The 23,152-nt window shown below is 39.2% G+C and overlaps 1 protein-coding gene across 1 annotated transcript in view; it reads left to right on the top strand.

Annotated features, from left to right (window-relative positions):
• LOC104860574 overlaps window positions 1-23,152 on the top strand; it is a 46,579-nt gene that overhangs the window by 18,170 nt on the left and 5,257 nt on the right. The gene's annotated exons all lie outside the window — the stretch shown is intronic.

The raw sequence follows: 23,152 nt of genomic DNA, 5'->3' as shown, positions 1-23,152 counted from the left end.
CATCTCTTTATCCAGTCTCCAATTGATAAGGCAATTAGTCTGTTTCAAAGTTTTTGCTATTACAAACTGTGCTGCTATAAACATGGGTGTGCATATATCACTTTGGGGTGATTATTTTAATTATTCTGGAAAGATACCCAGCAGAGGGGTGGCTGGGTGAAATGGAACCTCTAATCCTAGTTCTTTGAGATATCTCCATATTGATTTCCATAGTGGTTGTACCAGTCTGCACTCCCACCGACAATGGAGAAGGGTTCCTTTCTCCCCCCAACCCTGCCAACATTTGTTATTGTCTGATTTCTTGATAGCAGCCATGCTTAGTGGGGTGAGGTGGAATCTCAGTGTTGTTTTCATCTGCCTCTCTTGAATGACCAGTGGTGTTGAACATTTTTCCATATATTTGCTGCTTTTACTTCGTCTGAGAAATGTCTGTTCATTTCAGATGCCCATTTTTGAACTGGGTTTTTATATTTGGGGGGCCTGATTTTTTTAGTTCTTTATATATTCTAGATAATAGTCTTTTGTCTGAGGAGCAGCTGGTGAAATTTTTCCCCACATTGTAGGTTGTCTCTTAGTTCTGTTGATGGTTTCTCTTGCAGTGCAGAAGCTTTTTAATAAGATGAGATCCCAGTTGTTGATTCTTTGTGATGGTTTCTGTGCTACTGAGGATTTGTTCATAAAGTCTTTTCCTATGCTAATGTCTTCAAGAGTTCTGCCTAACTTATCTTCCAGCAAGTTTAGTGTTTCTGTTTTAATACTTAGATCTTTAATCCACTTGGATTGTAGTTTAGTGCATGATGAAAGATAAGGTCTAGTTTTAATCTTCGGCGGGTTGAAATCCTAAGACTGCTGATTTAAAGGAAAGGACTTGGAGTAGCTCATAGATGTGAAGGAATGCTTAATCAGATACAGGAACGGGAAGAACTACAGCAGCCAAAGAGAGCTGGAGCCAGCAGAATGCAATTCTGTTTATATTGCCCTGCTCAGCAGCTCTCCAACTTGGAGAAGTCTTGCTTCAATTTCACATGCTGACAATGAATCCAGTGGTCCTTGTTTGAACAGCTTGATAGGAGGAGCAGGGTGGGATGTTTGGAGTGATAGTCATGACAAAACTGCACACAGCAGGGAAAGGGACCCAAGAAAGGGAATCAGTTGTTTCAGAAGCCAGAGGCTGGATATCAAAAGGAAAGACAGTGTGACAAGTATGTCAAGCATATCCATGTAGAACCCCAGGGTGAACAAGACATTTTCTTCATCTATTTATATTTTCTTCATGTTTTATAGTTTTTAAATTTTATTTTATTTATTTATTTATTTATTTTTTGGTTATTTGAGACAGGGTCTCACTATGTAGTTGAGACTGACCTAGAACTCACTGTGTAGCCCAGGCTGGTCTCAAACTCACAGCAATCCTCCTACCTCAGCCTCCCAAGTGCTGGGATTACAGGAGTGCGCCACCACACCTGGCTATAGTTTTTAAATTTTAATTTGAACATTACTTCTTTAGCTATTTTTATGTATTTTATGCATTAATACATCATATATATCTTCTATATGTGGAATAGCTAACTGACCTAATCAGCATATGCATTACGTCACACGCTTATCGTTTTCTGTAGTGAGAATACCTAACAGCTATTGTCTTAGTGAGTTTTAAGACTGTGATACAGTATTAACAGTCACCATGCTGTACAATAAACCTCTTGAACTTATTCCTCATTTCACATTGAAATTTTGTGTCCTTTGATCAAGATCCACCTCTATTATAAGTGCATAATTTGTTACTTTAAAACATTCTTCTATTGTTCCTTTTTTTTTCCGGTACCGGGGATTGAACTTGGGTCCTTGTGCTTGCAAGGCAGGCCACCGAACTGCTGAGCTAAATCCCTGGCCCCTTCTGTTGTCATTTTACAAAAAATTCTTGATTTTAATTTGGCAGTTGATATGGAATTTTTAATGTACAATTTTATTATATGGTCTTGTGGAATGTTTAGATGAATGTGATTTTTTTCACCCTAAAAAAATTTCTTTTTTAAGTGGTGTCGGGGATTCAACCCTGGGCTTTGCTCAGGCCAGACAAGTGTTCTACCACTGAGCTGGCCTCTCAGTGCAAATTTATCGCATGTGTAGCTTTATGTACCTACCATTATAGTCAAGATACAGAGCGCTTCTACACCCACCTCCTTCCTTCCCCATCCCACTGCCTGATTGTTGGCAACCACTTACTTATCTGCCCTTCATTTCTAAATGTTTTTTCTTTTTAACATATCTTATACAATGGAATCATAGAGTCTGTAACTGTGTAAGGGTTCTCTGGGGACCAGAATCAATATAAAATGTATGTATTTATGCAAGGCCATTATTAGGTAGGTTTAGAGCATCAGAGGTGAGAGGATTCACAGTGGCCTCCTGTGTGCTGGGCAGCCAGAGAATCCAGGACATAGTGGCTGACCCCAGGAAGGTGGAAGCCTCAGAACAAGAGTGGTCAGGGTGCAGAGCCAGTTGAGTGTCAAACATCTGGAAGCTCACTGTGGAGTCACCGCTGCAAGTCTGCATTGCAAGGCTAGAGACTCAAGTCCAAAGGCAGAGACTGGAACTCTTCCAAAATGGTCCCCCTTCCACCTCCTCCTCCTCCTCTCCCCCCCTTCCTCTTCTACAAGCCTATTGGTTGGTGGCACCCATCCTGGGTAGGTGGGTCTTCCCTTCTCAGTTTGCTGGTATACCTGTCAGTCATCCTTAAACACACCCAGAATTTTACTAATCTGCTAGGCAGTTCCTACTCTAGTCAAGGGAACATATCACAGTTAATGATCACAGTAAACTTTTGGGAATTAGTTATTCTGCAAACATAATTCCATGAAGGTCTGTCCAAATTGTTGGAAGTTTCAATAACTAGTTCGTTCTCTTTTATTACAGATTATATTCAATGGTATGTACATAATTCCAGTTTAAACCTTTTAAACCAGTGCTAGAGACTAAGCATTGAGTAGAAATTCTCGAACTAAGCATTAAATTTTAGAATAAGAGCTTGTCAGTTCAATGACTTTAGTCAGCAACCAGAGTTTTCAAGAACACAATAAAAGAAAAGGGAGAGATAGTGCCTCAGAATCTCCCAAATGCTGTTGATCACAGCTCTCACTTCATAGAAGGAACTTTATTCCAAGATAGTTTAAATGTCTAAAGGCAGTCAGTTGTCTTCTCCTAAGCCAATGCTATAAACTGCGCTTTGGCCACTAAATAAAAGACTCAGGTTAATATTTTGTTTTGCAAATGGTCAGCTGGCCTTTTAACAGGATTAAAGCTGCATAACTAACTTCTACTTAGCACCATGAAATAACCATGACTGGTAACCCCTGCACTGCCTCACCTGTGCCACTTCTGATGTTCAGTTTGGCCTTTCCTCTTGTCCTTTTTTACATCTTTTCCTGGGAGTTCCCATTTTTAGTATGGCTCCATGGGCCCAGTATGTCTGGTCACAGTTCATTAAGGGGATAAAGCTCTGACCTCAGGCTTTGAAATCCAGACTACAAATTTTGACTGAAATTCCTATGCTTAGAATTATGAATATTTTGTTTCTACTTCTATTATAGATACTGGTCAGCATGTTTTATACATACATTTATTAATTGTAATCTAATTATTCATAGTCACAATATGAATCATAATTTAAACTGCTGACCTCAGTACAATCTCATAAAAATTCAGAACGTTCTGAAATTTGCAAATGAAATTAAATCCAGTAATGAACACAGAAAACAAACAGCATCTTTTTCCTCTAAGGAAATGAAGCAACCCCATTGCCACATCTAATGAGTACCTCGGGGACAGACACAGGAGATAAAGAGATAAAAAGTCCCTTTGTGCTGAGAGAACTGTGCTCTGCTTTGCATATCATTCTGTAAATACATACGAGAGACCAAGGTTGAAGATATCCCTCTAGTAGTGGGTACTGGGACTGAGTTTCAAGCAGGCATGGCCTGGTCTAACACCCCTGCTTTTCACCATAGTGTATTCTGCAGGAGGCCAGAATCTAGAGGAATTAATCTGCACTGTTTTGTGAGTCGCTCTCACACTGTATCAGTATTAGAAGTTTTTCAGTTACTAGGAGTAGACACTAAGCTAGTAGACTTTAACAAAATGGTATTTTCTGTTGGTTTTGATTTTTGGTACCAGGGATCGGACTCTGGACCTTGTGCTTGTGAGGCAGGCAGTGGCACTACTGAGCTAAATCCCTGGCCCCAAAATGGTGTTTTTTTTCCTCTCATGACAAAGAAGGGCAGAGATACGGTGGGGCTCTCCACCAGGGCTCATCAGTCCCCTCGTCTCCTACACCGGCCTCTCGTTCCCACATCAGGCACCTGGCTATCAGTACGTCAGTGACTCCTCTGGGACCTGAGCAGCCGAGAGCCCTCTTTCCCCAGTCAGCTGTAGCTCGGTAGAGTTGGGGGCAGCTCTTCTACTTTAAATCATGTTCTGATCCCTGTCTTGTTCACTGATCATCACTGATGATGCTTACTGGTTACCCAAGTCATGTGACCCCCTCAAGTTTGGGGACACAGTTGGTCTCCAGAGATGGTAAGGAGGACAGGGAGGACCAACAAAGGCCATCAACAATGGGTTCATCAGTTGATGTAAAGATTTGACTGTGACCCAGACTAAATACTTTAGATGATAGACACGCTTGCTTTTCAGATGGTGGATACTGTGGATCTCATTCTAGATAAGAAAATCATGAGTTTTAGGGAAGCTCTGGCTGCTGAGACAGAGTCTCCCAGGACAGCACCTTCGTGGGACCCCGATGTTTCAAACTCTCCTTCTTCAATAAGTGCTTTGCCCATCAGCTCAGGGGGGACTTACACATATTAAACACACTCACCCAAGGCTATTGTGCAGATCATTTAGTTCACAGTAAAGGAAATAAATTCTGGTCACCAGACTGCTTGTACCTTCCTTCAAGCTAACCAGAAGAATGAATGATTCAATAGAATATTCTGTGATGAGCAGGGAAGATGAAGGAATCGAAAGGCAAGGACAAGACACGATAACTTTTCCTCGCTTCTCAAAGGGCACAGATTGCCAGCACGCAGCAGCATCCCAGCCTGTGTTTATCCCTTCTCTTCCCGTCCCTTTCCACCCCCTACTTCCTCCCATCTCTGATCTCTGGTCTTGTTGCAGTACTGTTTTAGCACTGGCCACTAAATTCCTGCTGTGTGAGCTCATTTGTGGGTATTCATGCAGTTATCTTTTTGTTAACTCCATTAGGTAAAGGCTTGAGTTTTGCAAAACAATATAATCCTGGTTTCCTTCCCTAGGACTGCTCTTACTATGTAATAACAGCAGCAATCATTCATGAATTTTTAGCAGTTAATAGCACTCTTTTTTTTTTTTAGTGCTGGGGTCAAACTCAGGGCTTTCTGTATGCTAAACAAGTGCTCTGCTACTGAACTACATCCTTTGCCCCATACTAGGACTTTTCTGTATCTAAGGCAATATTTACAACTTTTCAATTGAAATTTTAAAATATAATTTTTGTTTTGATAAGGAAATATATGTATGTTTTAAAAAGTTAAATAGTTCTTTGAGCCTTATTATGAAAATAGCTCTTCTCATCTTTTCCCACCCCTGATTCCTAAGACCAAGAAGGAAACACTTTTGACATCTTAACATTTTTGTGGACTATTTTTCTCTGAATTTCCTAATGACAGGCTTATACTATAGCTTTTTTTTTTTGATAAAGTAATTTAGGTTTCTATTGGCTTCCTGCTACAGAGGATGGGGTCTTGGCTATTTTGCAGCTTCTGATTCTACATTATTCCCTTCAGTTTGACCTGTCAGTATAGCAGCACCTCTTCTCTTTTCTTTTCTTTTCTTTTCTTTTTCTTTTCTGGTACCAGGGATTGAACTCGGGCCCTTGCACTTGCAAAGCAGTCGCCAGAACCATTGAGCTGAATCCCCTGCCCTTAGCATCTATTTTCTTAATTAAATCATCACATATGGGCCAAGGAATTAACTCAGTGGTGCCACCACCTGCCTCACAAGCTTTTTCTTTTCTTTTTCTTTTCTGGTACCAGGGATTGAACTCGGGCCCTTGCACTTGCAAAGCAGGCGCCAGAACCACTGAGCTGAATCCCCTGCCCTTAGCATCTATTTTCTTAATTAAATCATCACATATGGGCCAGGGAATTAACTCAGTGGTGCCACCACCTGCCTCACAAGCGCAAGGTCCTGAGTTCAATCCCTAGTACAAAAAAACAAAAAACAAAAAACAACCAAAAAAACCACAACAAAAAAAACCCACCACCAACAAAAAAACACTTAAAGCTATAATAATATATAATAATATAATAATAATATATGAAGTTATATGCAAATAGTAAATATAGCCATCTTTTTCTGTACATTATTAGTAGCTCATACCCTCGAGTAGCATTATTTTATTTTTTCCCTTTTCATTAGCATATGTTCATGGTATATAATCGGTAGACTTACACATTACATCTTTTTTACTTCCTCTTCCCTTTCTCTCGCCCTTCTCCCTTCCATCTCCCTCCATCTGCAGTTCTTCTCATCTCCACACAGTCTGTCTTCCCTTTTCTAGATATCTTTTATTTTGTTCTTGAAATTATTTATACTTCGGTTTCCTCATATAAGTTACATCATGCAATTTGTTTTTAGGTACTGGGGATTCAACTCAGGACCTTGTGCTTGCAAGGCAGGTGTGGTGCTACTGAGCTAAATCCCCAGCCCAAATCGTGCAATATTTAATCTTCTGTGCTTGATTTAGTTCACTTAGTATTATGGTTCCACGGTGCATCCATTTTGTAAGAAATGACTCAAATTTAACCTTATGGCAGAGTGTCGATCCTACTACTCTGAGCAGTAGTATAAATACCGTATTTTCTTTATCCACTCATCTGTTAATGGACATATAGGCTTCTTCCAAAATTTAGCTATTATGAGTTGTGCTGCTATAAACATGGGAATACATGTATCTCTGTGATATGATGGATTGCGTTTGCTATTCTGGGTCTCTTTTGGTTCCATATTAATTTTAGGACGTTTTTGTAGTTCTGTTAAAAATGGCATTGGCATTTTATTAAATCTAAATATCACTTTTGGTAATGTGGCCATTTTTGCCAATATTCATTCTATCCATGTTCAAGGAATATTTTTCCATTTTCTAATGTCTTCTTTCATCTTTTTTTCCCCCAGAGTACTGTGATTTTTGTTATAGGGATTTCACCTCAGTGGTGAATTTTTTTTAAAAAGCTATTGCGAACATCTTTCTTTTCCTAATTTCTTTCTTGGTGGTTTCATTGCTGGTATAGGAATGTAAATATTTAATAGGAATGTAAATATTTGTGTATTGATATGCTTCCTGCTATCTTCCTGAATTAATTCTAGGAGTCTTTTGATGAGTATTTTGGGTCTTCTATGTAAAATATTGCGCGCACGCTTGTGTGTGTGTGTGTGTGTGTGTGTGTGTGTGTGAATAAGGATAGTTTGATTTCTTCCTTTACTGTGAATATTTCCTTTATTTTTTTCCTCTTGCTTTATCACTCAGGCTTTTAAAAAATTCCATTTTTGTGGGAAAACACATTAAATTTACCTTCTAATTTGTATTTAATATCTTTTCAATTTTGCAATCATAATTTTGCAATCATAACTTAAATATCTAAGGGTGATTTTTTTTTTTTTTTTGAGACAGGGTCTCACTACATAGTTGAGACTGACCTGGAACTCACTATGTAGCCCAGGCTGGTCTTGAACTCACAGTGATCCTCCTGCCTCAGCCTCCTGAGTGCTGTGATTACAGGGGTGCACCACCACACCTGGCTGATTTGTTTTCTAATTGTTCTTAGAGCATTATGTTCTTGTTTTAGGAATAAATTATATTTCTTATTTGTCTGAGGATATTTGTGATACTGTTTTAAAATTTTTTCTTACTCTCTATAGTATGTGTTTTCTAAAGATTTTTTAAAAATTTCATTTATTCATTCATTCATCTAGGTTTTTTTGACACAGGGTCTCACTACATAGCCCAGGCTGGCCTCCAATTTGAAGCAATTCTCCTGCCCAACACTCCTAAGTGCTGGGCTTACAGGTATGTACCACCACCATGCCCAGCTTTTATTTGTTTCTTGATTTTTCTCTATCTTCTTAGTAGTGGTTCTTCTCAAACATTCTGGTAATCCTCAAATATATAGTATTGAAAAGCTGATCTGAAATTCTAGGCATGAGAGAGAGAGGAGGAGAGGACTAAGTTGACTGGTAGAATTCTCTATAGAGAAATGCAGCAACAAATTTTTTGTTTCGAGAAATCCTAAATGCCAATATCTGTAGGTATGTATCTTTAAAAAAATTCATTGTTTATTGGTACATTTTAGGTATACAACATGATGACATTCATCATTGGGAATTTGTACCTTTACATGATATACCTTGGTTCTTATTTTTTCCCCATTTCTCTGCCCTCCCTACAAGCCCTCCACCCCTCCCTATTTACAAAGACTGTTTCCTTTTCTCATTTTTTTCCTTTTCCTTCTTTCCTTTCCCTACCCCTCCAAGTTCCCCTTCCCCTTTAGACCTTTTCTTCCAATTTCACATTATCTATTATATATTTCCATCCTTATTTACACTTTCATTTTCTCACACCAGAGAAACAATTCAGTTTTTACATGTGTTCTATTTATTTCACTTGAGTGAAAAAATGGCCTCGATGTGCATCCATTTAGCTATAAATGTCTCTAGTTTCTCACTATTCATGGCTGAATAGTACTCCCATGTATCTTTAGCTTATCAGTCTACCTGATCTACCAAGAAGTAATTGTTTAGATTAAGCATAAGTCAGAGTGAATCCATCAGCGATAACCAGACCCAAGGAAAATTGTTAGTAGGAGCATTTGCTCTAAGGCCTTCCTAGTTTCCCTTTTAGGATCTCTTTACTATTTACCACTTTTATATGTTAATTTTATGTTCAAGTCCTCTAGGATGTCTTTCCACCAGATTTTGCTCTCACTATCCCAAATGAAAAGCAATATGTGATAAAGGTACAAATTCAATAGAGGACAAAATACAAATGGGTCTTCATAGCCAAAAGAAGACTCTAAAAATAATGGTATTTTAGGCACCATGATAGGCAAAGAGCTGTTAATACATTCATATTTACTCTGGTCCCAACAGAGAGTTGGGATAGTAAACAAAGGAAAGTACCAAATATCCAGAAATTCTTCTGAGGCCTCTATGACAGCCTTCCAAAATCTCTTTGTGGACCTCTTCAGGATTTTTAATTGGAAAGAAGTTTCCCCAAATTTAAAGCCAAATTCCAAGTCTTCTGAAAACCTTTTCTGTCTAGTAGTTCTGTTGGATGTGATCATGTGTTCTGGGAAAGCAAACACGCTTTAGCAGCGTGTGAATGGCTCTCTCAGATAACCCACTCAGGTTAAATAGATCAGTTGTTAGGTCATTACCTTCCCACTGGAGAAGCAGAAACCCCTTGAATTTTGTTACTTATTTGAAAAAGGAAAGACTCATGAAAAATATCAACCAGGAAAGCCTTCTGTCCCTAAAGTGTTTCTGTAGGACGTTGCTAATTTAGTGCTGTTAATTGTAATCATTTTGCCACTGGTGACCTTTCACTACTACTTCATTTTTTCACCCATGTAGTAAAAAAATCAACAACAATGGCATTCTGATTTTAGTATATGTGCTGCGGAAGTGAGCACAACGATGAGATTCTGTATGGGGAACCTGAATAAAGAGGGTTATGAGGTTAGGCGTGTGGCTCAGTGTTGAGCACTTGCGTCCATGAGGCTCAAAGATTCTATCTCCAGCACTGAAAAAGAAAATCAGATTTATGGGGTTTGTTTTTTGTTTTTGTGGTACTGGGAACGAACCCAGGACCTTGCGCTTGCCAGGCAGGCACAGCACTGCTGAGCTACACTCCCAGCCTTTACGTATTTTTTTGTGGCTCCTCCGTTGTATGTACTACTTGCTATAGGTTTGGTTTGGCTGAAGATCTACTGCAAGAATGGATGATTCTTCCATATCAAACATGTCTTCGTTGGCTCCCTTAAACTCCTTCCTTTCTGCTCCTCTTACATGTTCCTTTTCTACTTTTCTTTTTTCTTTTGTGATGCTTGGTATGGAACCTAGGGCGTCACGACTCGCACATGCTATGCATGTACTGTACCACTGAGCTACACCTGCAGCCCCACTTCACGTCTTCGGTTTCAGCCTCCACGCAGATGACCCCCACTTCCGTGGGCCTCTGGCTCACCAGTAGCAGTGACTTCCGGCTGAGGCCCAAAGACCCGGATGCAGACTGCCGGGCCGAGACGAGACCCTCGGGCGTTCAACTGTATACTGAAGAGCAGTGGGGAAGTGGCAAATAGTCTTTAATTCCGTTGAGCCACCGTTTTCAGGTCAGATATACGCGCGTTCCCCCACGGAGTGGATAGTACGATTATATGGTAGATTATGGGAAGGTTTCTTTTCTTTTACAGAGGCCAGTAAATGTTTTCCTCCTTTCCTGCTTTCTATCCGGGTTCTCCAAAGTGGAGGGCAAGTGCTGGGGCCTCAGAAAAGTCTTTGAAGCATGGGAAGAAAATAAGAAAATGTTTATTTATATTTACTTTTACCACAAGTTTAAAGGGATTTTGTTTTGCTGATATGCAGTATTCAGTTTGTTTTGTGGCGTTCTCCCTTATGTGGAGTTAGAGCTGTGCTGCTGCGTGTTAGGGTCGCTGTTGGAGGCATCCTGAGAAAAGGGAAGGTCTTATCTCGGAGGAGGAATGTGTCGGGTCGTTGCGCTTGGTAGGCAGGTGGTGGAACCACTGAGCTAAATCCCTGGCCGGGGGAGGCATCCTCTGGGTATTCTCACTACCAGTTGTAGTTTGCATGGACCCAATTTAATGGGTTTAGGGATTATGCTTTCCATTGTAAGTAGAATGTCCACTTTATGATGGATAAGCAGCTAAAGATTCCTGCAAAGAAACTGGCTGGAAATCGAGCTCATAATGCAAGCTTAGGAAAGCATGAGAGTGGCCAGTGGGGCTGCTTCTTTAACCCTTGTCTGAGCTCTTTGCCAGTCCACATCTTCCAGTCATGTAACTTCCTATAATAGTCTGAAGGGTATGGTGGAGCATGCCTGTAATCCCAGCACTCTGGGAGGCTGAGGCAGGAGGATTGCAGGTTTGAGACCAGGTTGGGTAGCTTAGTGAGATACTGTCCAAAGTAAAAATATAAAATAAAAAAGGATTGGGGAGGTAGCTCAGTGCACAGGCCCTGGGTTCGATCCCCACTACTTCAACAAAACGAAACGACTCCAATCTCACTACCAATACTTTGGCCAGTGATCTTTCTTCTTTCTGTATATGGCATTATTTTTATGTAATTCTGCTATTTTCAGTTTCAGAGATTCACCTTACTGAACATTACCCCAAGTACCTCTCCTGCCTGTTTGCAGGTATAACTGGCAGCCTGTGGTATACGCTTTCAGCAGAGTGCTATGACAAAGACACAGTAGTCATATATATATATATGGAGTAGGGGAAAAGCGTATCATTCATTTGTCTTATATTCCTTCGCAGTTTTCAGCCTGGCAGTAAGCTTTTGGGAAAGGTTCTCAGAGTCTTCTGCAGCCCATGGTAGAGGAGAGAAGTAACTCTGACGGTGGAGACACAGCTATCGCTATCTCCTTGTTGCTCCCCAGCAAGCTTCTGCTTGGCTTTTCCTCTTCCATTTACTTCTAATATCATTGTACTGGTGAGTCAGACCACATACCAGGTACTGAACATTTGTTCGAAACAAGAGGGGAAAAACAGAGTAGAGAATCAGGAACAAATAACCCACTTGGGGTAGGGCAGCAGGCACATGTATTAAGGGTAGAAGAAAAGCAGTTTTTAAAAATAAAGTGTCAGTCCATAAAGGTAATTGGAACCTTGTTCCATTTTGTTTTTTCATATATACAAACCATATTCCAATCATACACACACACACACAAATATATATATATATATATATATACCGGGGATTGAACTTTGGCCCTTGTGCTTGTGAGGCAGGTGGTGGAACTACTAAGCTAAATCGTATTTTTGAGAGAACAAAGGCTGTGTCTTTTTAAAATATATTTTATCCTGGTATTCAGTACTTTTACTTAGTTAACATTCATAAAACATTTGTTTCTTTCTTTCTTTCTTTTTTTTTTTTTTTTTTTTAACGGGTCTTTTTTTTGAGACAGGGTCTCACTATGTAGTTGAGACTGACCTGGAACTCACTATGTAGCCCATGCTGGTCTTGAAATCACAGTGATTTGCCTGCCTCAGCCTCCCGAGTGCTGGGATTACAGGATACGCCACCATGCTTGGCGATAAACATTTGTTATTTTTGATGCCAACAGGGTGGTGTACACAACAGAATATGGACTCTCTAGAAAAGCAAAAGCAGGTTTGCTTAATTCACAGATGGTGTGATTATCTACAGTGAAAACTCAAAAGAATTAATAAATATTTATTGGAATTGATCAGAAAATTATAGCCACATTGGTGGATTTGTATGTAATAGCCAGAGTGAATTGATTTTCTGTAGAGGTTTACTGGTCTGAAATGGTAGTTCCCAAAAGATATGTGCATATCCTAATGCTCAGAACCTGTAAATGTTACCTTATAATTGGAAAAGAATGGTCTTACCTTATATATCAAGATAGGTGTTTCAGGTTTTTAGAGAGTCATTGGATCTAGTAGGCCCTAAATCCAGTGATGAGAGAGGCAGAGGAAGGTTAGATGTGCACGGGAAAAGATGTGAAGACAACAGATTCTAGACAAGGCCACCAAGGCAACCCCTGAAAGCTGAAAGAAGCAAGGAAGAATTCTCCCGTAGAGCCTCCAGGGAGACTCTGTCTCAAAATAAAATAAGAAAAAGGACTGAGATGTAGCTCAGTGGTAAAGTGCCTCTGGTTTTGCTCTCCAGTCTTGGGGTGGGGTGAGGTCGAGTGATGGTGGTAATAGTGTGTGTTTGTGTGTGTGTGTGTGTGTGTGTGTGTGTGTGTGTGTGTAAAAACCCAGAGAGTACATCCCTGCTGGATTTTATATTTCTAGTTTTTATAACTTGAGAGAAGAGGCTTTTGTTCATTGATTCATTTATTTAATTTATGGAACTGGGGATCGAACTCAGGATCTTTCGCTTGCGAGGCAGGCAGCAGAACCACTGAGCTAAATCCTTGGCCTTCTGCTCTTTTAAAGCTACAAAGTTTGTGGAAATTTGTTATGGCAAGCACAGGAAACTGAGAGTATATAGAATAGAGTGTGCATGTGCTCTGGGACCAGAGATCTTTCCTTCAGTTTTGGCTTCACAAGTTACTAGCTGTGTATTTTGGGGCGCATTATTTAACATGACAGAGACTGCTGTAAGGGTAGAGCCATGTAGACCTCTGCTTGACATATTGTGTCCATGGAATACTTGTTAGTTACTGTTATTGATGTTGTTATTACTACAATTGCTGTTACTACTAGTGACAATTAGGCAGTACAACATGAAGGGCTAGGGATTTAGCTCAGTGGTGCTGTGACTGCCTTCCAAGCACAAGGTCCTGAATTTGATCGCTAGGACTGCAAAAAAAAAAAAAAAAAAAAAAGCACAACATGAAAAGGATATTTAACATAGCAAGATTGAATAAAAGGTACTTGGGAATAAATACAGTTGAGCATTTATGTGCCAGATCATACCGTTTGCTAAAAGATGTTAAAGAAGACCTAAAGAAATGGAGAAATATCTTATTCCCATGGATAGAAGTATTTATAAAGACATCAGTTGATCTATATTTTCAATGATATTCTAATAAAAGTTCTAATAATATTTTGTTTATTCTCCATTTTAAAAAATCTTGACATATTCAGAAATTCATGTGAGAGAGCAAATAGCTAAGAATAGCCACTGCATAGCTGAAAGAAAAAAATGCAGTTGTACACTGGAATACTATACATAATGGAAACAGGAACTTGGTTGCGAACAATGACAAAGATAAATCCCATAAACATAAGACTGAGCTTAAAAAACATCAGAGACATATCCATTACATTCAATTTATACTTCTTCTACAAAGAAATTCTCTGATTATGGTTTTTGCTTATGGGAAGAACTTTGATGGTCTTTTTTCAATGGTAAGAAATTTTTGCCCACAACAATGTAACCTGGGCCAAAATCAGTAATTATTAAAAAATACAGGGCCGGGGATTTAGCTCAGAGGTTTGGTGGCCTGCCTTGCAAGCGCAAGGACCTGAATTCAATCCCCGGTACCAAAAAAAAGAAATATAACAAACATTTATGTGTGACATATGGCCTTTCTAACTGTAAAATGGTTACAATTAATGACATATGTTTCACATGCCCATTAAAACGAAAATAGATCACTAAAGTTCTATAGAAAGGGAAGGAAAGTAAATACAGTAAAAATCTAAGCTAATGTGCTCATCCTGGCATTTATAAATTTAGCTGTGAGCTTCTTGGTATCAAGTAATGAAAGCATAGGTTATAGGATTTAGGCTATAGAATTCTCATTAATTGAAGGAATAAGGATAATTTTAAGTTTTAAATATATATGTTTAAAAATCAGGCCTGGGATTTAGCTCAGTGGTCCCTTGCCTGCCTGGCAAGCTCAAGGTCCTGAGTTCAATTCCTGTTACTGAAAAAAAAAATAGATAATTGCAAAACAAACACTGAGCCACATATTTAACAGTGGTTTCCAAGGGCCAGAGAGTTAGCTCAGTGGTTCTGCTGCCTGCCGCGCAAGCAAGGACCTGAGTTCGATCCCTGGTACCAAAAAAAAAAAACCCCAGTGGTTTCCAAAAGTTAAACATCCATATAGGTAATATATATGCCTTCCTTCAATAAAAATCTAGAGCATAGTATTTAGATTTCTCAGAATAAAGTTTCTGTGGGGATGGAAGATGGCTACTGTATCCATTAAGATTTCTGCAGGAAAGAGAAGGTAATTTGAGTTGATAGAGTCTTTACGAAGGTGTGGGTAGGGTCTAGAGACACCATAAGGAATAGCACAATACTGTAGGGCCAGTAATAGGGGTAACTGATACCTATCCAGGCTTAAAAGAGGTGGGAAAAGGAGTTATCAAAATGAAACTTGGAGCCAGGCTGGTGCAGAGAAGGCTGTGTGACAGGAGTGGTGCATTTAGTCAAGAGGTGAATCCATCCTGAAGTACCCCACAGAGAGCCAGGAAAATAAAGACCTTGAACTTTGTACTGTTCCATCTGGTCTCTTGCTGGGGCTGAATTCAACTAGATGCTAAGGGCAGGCACAGGGAATCTGTTCATGCTTATCAGCCTTCTGGTACACCGAAAGGGTGAGGAAAGGGTCCATGGAAGCTGTCCGGTCAAGAGGACACATCAGAAACTTGGGGAATTTCGTAAAGCTCATACTGTGCCCCCTTTTGATAAGCTTCTTTGGGTGGAGCAGAAATCCACACGCCCTCTTCCCTTTGTCACCCAAACTTTGGCCGAGAATCACTGCGGTGTGAGGAGAAACGGTCGTTGTGTTAGCCATATATGAGGAACAGAAAATGTTGAACACCAGAGGTCTAGGAGAAAGGACACTACTGTTTCCTTTAAATGTTTTCTTTTTTCAAATGGACTTGGGCTTAGAGCTGAGTCACAGTCCTGGAATAGAAAAGTTTTATGTAGATCTTGAAAGCGTTCCCTAAGCTTGGAAGATCAGGTGGGTTATGAGTCAGTGCTCAGAAGCACAATCTGATAACCCTTGGACACCAGAGGTTACTATCTTAGTGGTCTGGGGGAAACATGTGGAAATAGATACACTGAGAGTCCCTGACATCTGAATGTTGCTTTGACTGCTGATAGGCAAGAGCACCCCACGTGCAGCAGCTTGAAATCTGTGTGTCTGTGTAGCAGCCGTAATTATAATCACAGACAGGCAGACAAGCCAACGGAATTGCCAACGAAGCCATTTAAAATATTGGAAAATACATTTAAGCATGTATGGAATCTCTGGCTTAATCCCCACTATTATGCGTTCTAATTTGAAAACCCACCATTTCTAAAACTGAAAACAAAGCCAAGTATAGACGTGTAAAGAACTTTATATTTTTATACTTAAACTTTATACAAATCAAAATGTTTCTCTTCTTTGTACTAAAACAGTATTTTAAAAAATTTAATCATACGAACTGCAGATTATTCAGCTCTAGTGTAGCATTGAGGGACAAATGGGATGTACTGAATTTATATTCTGTATTATACTTTGATGCTACCAGGCAAAGCAGTGTCAGGTTGAGAAAGTTATTAACTTTTTATGTGTATTAAAGCGACACTTGAAGGCAGCTGACTTTAGGGAGGACAAAATAATCAGTACAGCCTGTGATGTCACTTTAGTTTAAATCTAGGTTGCCCTGAAGCTCAAACAGAGAGGAAGACAATGGTGGAAAGAATGTTTTCATTGAAGTCCTAACTTCAAATATTACGAAGGCCTCAGGAGGTTATCCAGCCTATTCCCAGCCTTTGGCAGAATTATAGCAGAACCCGCCCAGGCAAATGGCAGTCTATCCTTTTTCTAAAATTACCCACTCAAGAAATTTGACATAACTCTTTCCACATCGCGTCACCTCACTTTTCTTTAAGTCCTCAGGGGATATGTGTTTACAGTAATGAAGAGCAAAGATAGTGTGACCTCCCCTATAATGAAAGGGACAGTATTTATGATGATTTGTCAACAATACCAAATCACTTAACATCCGCCTCGCAAATCATTTGCCTCTCAGGTAGCCTTTCCTTGTCCTTTTGTCACTCTGTTTCCCTTGATTTCTCTCTATTCTCCCCAGTTCACAATCCCTGGTGGTTGTTTTCTTAAAATTAATTTTATTGGTACATTTTAGGTATACAATATAATGACATTCATCATTCAAGATTTGTACCTTTACATAATATATCTTGATTCTTATTTCTGCCTTTCCCCTGTCCTCCCTTCAACCCCTCCACCCCTCCCTGTCCTGGATGATTTTATACAGCATTATTCTTTCTTTGTTTTCTTTTTAGTTTTTTTTTTTTTGGTAACCAGGATCACACTTAGGACCGTGTGCTTGTGAGGCATGTGGGAAAACCACTGAGTTAAATTCCTGGCCCTTTAGTTTTGCTTTTTGACGCAGGGTCTTGCTATGTATTCCAGGCTGGACTTGAACTTGAGATTTTCCTGTTTCAGCCTCCAGAATACTGATACCTATGACTTAGTAAGATTCTTTAATGCCCCAAGAATAGAAAGGGAAGCATGACAGGCCATAAGGGTGGTGTCAGCACCATGGACAGTGACTCATGAAGCAAAGCAAGCAATTCAGAAAGGGTACAAGTAGCCAAGAGCACTTTGATGACCTGTGAATATCTTGGAGGGTCTTCATCAACTTACTCCCCTTCCCTTCCTAGCCTTCTATATTTCGAAGTACATAACTTTAGTTTCTTTCAGTGAAGAAAGAGGAGCCCCACATCTCAGTAATCTATGGGACAGAGGGTCTCAGGCCAAAAGGAGATAAACCATATATAGGCTTGCTGAGGTTAATGCATCACTTGGCTCTGAGGTTCAAGGAACAAGTATAAAAGGCAATGGAAAACAGTGGAGGAAGGGGGGAGGGGGTGAAAGGAGAGGGTCTTCCTTCTCTTGCAGATGCCTCAATTATATTTCACAAAGGATTGGCCACAAAATGTGTAATTATGGCATTATGCTGTTCTGTATGCCTCTTGTTTTTCTCATTAGGAAACATTTGCTCTAATTTTAAAGCCATTGAGAATTACCAGTGCAGTCTTGATTAAGTCACCTAAAATCTCTACCTGATCTTGTGGTGAAAATTTCACAATACTTCTGAACATTCTATTTTAATTAATTAATTAGTTAAATAATTTTGGTCTTTGAGACAAGGTCTCACTATGTAATTGTGGCTGGTCTCAAACTTGCAGCGGTCCTCCTGCCTCAGCTTCCTGAGTGCTGGTATTACAGATGTGAGCCACCGTGCCTGGCCCTTCTAAACATTTTAAATGCACATATTTTTGGACCTGTCAGCTCAAACATAAAAATGACCCAACAAATACATTTGCACAAATGCAAATGACAGCATCATGTTACTCATTAAAAAAAAATAAAGATTAGAAACAACCTTAAAATCCATCAGTAGTACCAGGGATTTAGCTCAGTGGTTCGGGTGCCTGCCTCACAAGCACGAGGGCCTGATTTTGATCCCTGGTACCAAAAAAAAAAACAAAACAAAAACACAAGCCATCAATAAAACTGTGTAAACAAATTATTAAGGGGCCAAAGCTGTAGCTCAGAGGTAGAATACTTGCCTGGCATTGCAAAAGGGTGTGGATTTGACCTCCAACACACAAGCCAACCAAACAAGCAAATAAAAGTTTGTCCTCCAAATACTGTGAAGCCATACAAAGAGATTCACTATGTACTGTCATGAAAAGTCTCCTGGCTATGTCCTTAAGAGAGAAGAGCTAGGTTCAGAACAAAGAATATATTAAAGTGTTTATATAAAAAGAAGGAAGTATCTTCAGGAAGATGTCCTGGGAACAGGGGGTAGCTCTTGCTCCTGGGAAAGGAAAATGAATAGTTGGGGTAAGCGGTAGAGGGGAGTTTGTCCCAGTACGCGTAGGGTATAACTTATATATCTTGGATGATATGAATGTGTCGGCTGTATAAAGCATGAGGACTGGGATTTCATTCAGTGGTAGAGCACTTGCCTCAGATGCATGAAGCTCTCGATTTGAGTCCCAACACCACAATGAATGCACGAACTTCAGTACAAACGAAGTAAATTATCTGTGACTCAATGTCCATATAATCCTACCCATTTGATTATCTTAGACGAGACGCCAAACAGAATTATTTACGTAAAGATTCTTTGAAGGACATAAATGTTCTTCACTTAGTGTGCACTTCTAATGTTTTAATACTGTGTACCACCACGTCACGTTTTCTGTGTCCCTTCATGTGCCTTGAGAATTTGGGAGTTTAAAACTGGACATTATAATGCAAATTAAATATTTGTGACATACTTTAGACTTTATCGTTGTAGTGTGGCTATTATACAAAAGAGACTTTATCCTTTGCTTTCAGTTGTTCTCCTTGTCTTCATGTAGTTCAGCATAACTTTTGCCTTTTGTTGACTGGTACTTCATAGTTTCTTCAAAAGAAAATGAGGCATGCTAGGGATGGCTGGGAAGGGCCTGAAGAGATTAGTTAGTAACGTGTAGAAAACTGCAGTGTCTGAGAAAAGAAGGGAAAACAGCTGGAACATTAAAAAGCTGAACACCAGAGTGGAAATTCCTTCATTTAATATTTAGAAGGAAGAAACACTAAACTTCCAGGGGGGAAAATTATGATTCCTGTTACAACACAGTTAAAAACGTAATTATAACACGGGTTTCGGAGGTTTTCTTGTCAAACCCATCAGAAAGAAGGAGGTTGGAAAGGTGGCAGCTCATAGTCTCCTGGAGGGTTGTGTTAAAAAAAGCACCCCGGGGCCAGGGATTTAGCTCAGTGGTTTCGCCACATGCTTCGCAAGTGCAATGTCCCGAGTTCGATCTCCGGTACAAACAAAACAAAACAAAACAAAAAACCCAGCTTTTATTAGAAGAGATCCCCTGAGACCATCCCTTGCCTCATTCAGTAGCATGAGACATGAAGCCTCTGTCGGGACTTCTGGCCTAGCCTGGCAGGAAATATGATGTGAAATTGATAGGACTTTATAAAGTGGACCAAAGTATAATTAATATAGAAATAAAACAAAGCACCTCTGTTTCTACCAAGGGAGACTATACAAAAGGAAAATAAATCTTCCTTCTGTTTTTTCTCCTAAAATGCTTCTTTCCTCTGCAGTTTATGCCAAGAGAATTTAATTTATTTTCAGAATATCTTTTCTTTCTTCCTCTTCGTCCCTTCTTCTTGTCTTTCTTCTGTATTAGGAGCTGGCAAAAGTACTGTTAAGGCAGGGAGTTAAATATTTTAGGCTTCGGTGGCCAAACCATCTCAGATGCAACTATTCAGTGCTACTTGTAATGCAAAACAATACTCAGATAAATGGGTGCTGTTACTTACAAAAACATGCTGTGGGTCAGATTTGGTTCAGGACATACAGTAGTTTATCTGCCCCTGTTCTGTGTTGAAATAGTTTAGATGAAGTTTCCAGAAGAGAGATAATTGTCACTAAGTGTTTAAGACAACAGGGTAGCTATCTGGGAGAAAATAGATTTGTATCCATACCTCACACTTCTTTAAAAAGCTCAAAGATTTAGTGATAAAAAGAAATAATATAAAGGAATATAAGGAAATTATTTTAACATCTTAAGATAGGGCAGATCTTCATTAAATAAATTTGTTTTAAGAATGATAGGTTCAACTACAAATCAATAAGGAAAACAAATCATTATCCCATATGGATAATGCTATAGCTTGAGCCCACAGGAAAGAAAGTACACATAGTTGTTAAATATTTTATAAAAATTTTAATTGGCACATAATACTTACATGTATTGATGGGATAGAATATGGAATTCAAAGTATGCACACAATGTAAAATAATAAATCAGGAAAATTAGCATTTCTTTCTCCTCAAACACTTGGCTAAGATCAAGTATAGTCTCCTCAACATTTATATTTCCTTGTATTAGGAAACCAGTTATTTTGAAATATATCAAAAATTGGTATAGACTGTAGTTATCTTGCTGTGTTGTAGAATACGGGAATCATTTAACTATAGCTTGATACCAGTTTTTTTTTATTGAGTTTATTGGTACATTTTAGGTATACAATACAGTTACATTCATCATTGGGATTTTGTACCTTTACATGATGTATCTTGGTTCTTATTTTTCCCCCATACCCCTGCCCTCCTTTTACCTCCTGTACCCTTTCCTATCAATTTTTTCCTTTTCTTGTATTTTTTCTTTTCCCTTCTTTCCTTTCCCCTACCCTTCCCACTTCCCCTATTCCTTTAGCCCTTTTCTTCCTATTTCACACTATCAATTGTACAATTTGAACCTTATTTATACTTTTAGTTGTTCATACCAGAGAAACTATTTGGTATTTACACATGTGTGTCCTATTTATTTCACTTAAGAGTATAGCCTCAATGTGCATCCATTTAGCTATAAATGTCTCTAGTTTCTCATTCTTTATGGCTGAGCAATATTCCATTTTATAGAAAAACCACGTCTTCTTTATCCAGTCTCCCGTTGATGGGCAATTGAGCTGTTTCCAAATTTTAGCTATTACAAACTGTGATGACAGTTCTTTAGCCTCTTCCTATTCCTCTCTGCTCCTATCCTTTCTAGTTTCTAGCAATCATAATTCTGTTTTATGAGATTAACAGGTTAACTTCCACATATAAGCGAGAATGTATGCTATTTGTCTCTGTGCCTGCATTTTCATCCATGTTCCTAAAAATAGGGTTTCATTCTTTTAAAAATGGTTATTCATTCTATCTATCTATCTATCTCTATCTATCTATCTATCTATCTATCTATCTATCTATCTATCTATCTTTGTCCATTCATTCACTGATGGGAACCTTGGTTGATCTCATATCTTGGCTATTGTCAGTGGTGCTGCAATAAACATGAGAGTGCAGGTATCTCTTTGATATATTGAGTTCTTTTCCTTGGTGTATACCCAGGAGTGGCTGGTGTTATGGCTTGGATCTAGATGTCCCTAAAGCCTGATGTTCTCATAGGTGGGGCTTTTGGGAGGGAACTGGATTATGGGAGTGTAATATTGGATTAGTCCTCTGATGAATTTATAGCTAACTGTGATGTTGGAAGCTGGAAGTATCTCCTTCTGTCCTCCTTTGCTGTCTCTTTGTTTCCCACTACCCTGCCATGGACTGTTTCTCCTCTGCCAGGTCCCTCTGCTATGCTGCCCTGCCTTGGAGCCAGCCAACTATGGTCTGAAACATCTATAAACTATGAGCCAAAATGAACTCTCTTCTCTGCAGTTGTGGGTGTTGGGTATTGTGTATCAGCATTGAGAAAGTGACTAAGACAGCTGGATTATGTGGGGGGTCTATTGTTAGGTTTTTTCGGCACAAGGCATTGAACTCAGGACCTTGCACTTGCAAGGCAGGCGCAGTGCCACTGAACTAAATCCCGGCCCTATTGTTAGTTTTTTGCGGATCCACTGACAACCTCCTTTCTCCTCATACTTGCCAGCATTTGGTATTTGTCATTTTGGTAGCAGCTATTCTGACTGGGATGAGATGACGTGTTACTGTGGTTTTGATCTGTATTTCCCTCGTGCATAGTGCTATGGAGCATTTTTCATATACTTGTTGCCCAATTATTTGTCTTCTGTTAAGTTTTGAGGTACTGGGGATTGAACCCAGAGCCTCACATACCCTAAGCAAGCACTCTACCACTGAGCTACATCTCAGCTCTTTTTTATTTTTGTTTTTATTTTCAGACAGGTTCTCTCTAAGTTGCCTAAGTAGGCTACAAACTTGCATTTCTCCTGCCTCAGTCTTCCAAGTAACTGGAATTACAGGAATGTACCATTATGGCCAGCTGTTAAGTATTTTAAAAGATGTGCTCCACACCATTCATAATAGGAGATACACAAATTTAAATAACACTTAAATTCCATTATTCACATATCAGTAGGCAATAATTTAATCCAGATATCTGATAAAACACTGGGTTAGCACAGTATTACTTTATACTAATGTTGAATATTAATTGGTGTAAAATCTGTGGAGGGCAGTTTGGAAATATCTATCAAAATTTGAAATGCACAGGTGCATGTGATGCATGCCTACAGTAATCTCAGCACTTTGGAGTCTGAGGCAGGAGAATCACTGCAAGTTTAAGACCAACTTGCACAACATAGAGAGTTCAAGGTCAGCCTGAACTATGTAGTGAGACCATGTCTCAAAAAACATATTTTTAAGGGCTGGGGATTTAGCTCACTGGTACTATGTCTGCCTCACAAGCATGAGTCCTGAGTTCAATCCCTGGCACCACAAAATAATAATGATAATGATAATAGTAATAATAATAATAATGTTTTTTGAAATGCACATCTTTTTTGATGCTACAACTTAATAAAGAGTTTCATTTGAAGACTTAACTGGGCATATACAAAATT

The sequence above is a fragment of the Fukomys damarensis genome, unplaced genomic scaffold, assembly GCF_012274545.1.
Source record: "Fukomys damarensis isolate Sample0158 unplaced genomic scaffold, DMR_v1.0_HiC HiC_scaffold_14, whole genome shotgun sequence".
NCBI lineage: Eukaryota > Metazoa > Chordata > Mammalia > Rodentia > Bathyergidae > Fukomys > Fukomys damarensis.
Note: the sequence above shows the minus strand (reverse complement) of the source record. Positions and strands in the feature narration are given on the sequence as shown.